Source organism: Octodon degus, unplaced genomic scaffold, assembly GCF_000260255.1.
Source record: "Octodon degus isolate 3935 unplaced genomic scaffold, OctDeg1.0 scaffold00183, whole genome shotgun sequence".
In the NCBI taxonomy this organism is placed as follows: domain Eukaryota; kingdom Metazoa; phylum Chordata; class Mammalia; order Rodentia; family Octodontidae; genus Octodon; species Octodon degus.
This window is the reverse complement of record NW_004524759.1, coordinates 1,302,172-1,303,528: the sequence shown is the minus strand read 5'-3', so window position 1 is coordinate 1,303,528 and position 1,357 is coordinate 1,302,172. Positions and strand designations below refer to the sequence as shown.

At 46.3% G+C, this 1,357-nt stretch overlaps 1 pseudogene; it reads left to right on the top strand.

Annotated features, from left to right (window-relative positions):
• Positions 1–230: 230 nt before the first annotated feature.
• The window catches only part of LOC101575002, a 68,738-nt pseudogene continuing 67,611 nt past the window's right edge, over positions 231–1,357 (top strand).

The following is a 1,357-nucleotide window of genomic DNA, read 5'->3' as shown; positions in this document are numbered from 1 at the left end:
TCAAGCAGCTGGGCTGCACCCTAGCTGTGTTAGCAGACCCAGTCCACTGCTCGCCACTCACAGTGGGAGTCTGCACGTCTTGCCATCAGCAAAGCCCAGGCATTGCAGCGGAGCACAACAGTTGTCTCTGCTAAGCTGCACTTCCTGAAAGCATTCACTGTATGAGGGCATTTCTACTGTCCTGTGAGCAGGATCACTAACTCCTTCATGCCCTGCTGCAAGGACTCTGCATGCCGTTAAACGTCCTCCCTGCAGAAATGCTTCTGCGAGGAGCCTTTGCTGCTGTGTTCTCCTGCTCGGCCGCACAACTGATGCTCTATGAGGTGGCGAAGGAGATGGAAGCAGGGAGAGTAACCACTAGTGCTCGCCGGCTCCTGCCCTGCCCGGTTGCTGGTCTGTGCACCTCACAGGGTGCTTTGCATCAGGCACTCGGGAGTACAGCTGTCACCCCCATCTTACAGTCAGGGAGTCAGGACAGAGGGCTGAATTGATGTCCCCTGGGTCATACAGCAGAATAGCAACTGTGATTCAAATCCAGGCTTGCTTTCATCATAGTGTCAGGTGGCTTTTTGCCAAAGATGAGACTACTCTAACAGGTTACTCCAGAGGTCCAAAGTATGGATAACTACCAAGCAGAAAGCAAGATTAAACCTGTACCCTTGCTCCCCACTATTTCCTGTAATAGAGGTAACCTACATGATGTGTAGGTTTAAATACATAAATAAGCCTTTAACAGCTTTCCAGGTTCAAGGAAATGTTAGAAAAATTGTACTGTAGAAAAATGGACTGGGGGGCAACCCACTTAGGTCCCCCTTCTGTCGCTCTCTTGGACAGAAGCTTTTTTCCCCCAATAAATTATGCTCTTTAAAAATAAAGTAAAATAAAAAATAAGGGAGAAAAGGGCTGGCAAGATAGCTCAGCTGACTAAGCACCTTCTTAGGCAAATGCAGGGACTGGGGTTCAATTCCTGATACCACATGCCATGCTGGCCCTGCCATTGGGTGCACTGAGCTGGCGACAGAGTCCTGGCATGGTGGTGCATACCTGTAATCCCAACACTGGAGAGGCTGAAAACAGGAGGATCACTATGAGTCCAAGCTGTTCAGTGAGATCCTGTAACAAATACATAAAAAATAATAAGAAAAAAATTTAATCAAATATTTTATCAGTGAAGATAAATGCTTCAAAAAACTTTTTAAAGCTGGGAATACCAAAAACTCAAACTTGACCCGGGTCTATCACCATGTACTAAACTAAAATCAAAATGGATTAAAGATCTAAACATTAAAGCAGAGACACTAAATCTCCTGGAAGAGAAAGTAGGAGGAACTCTTGAAGACAAAGGGGTAGGCAAAGA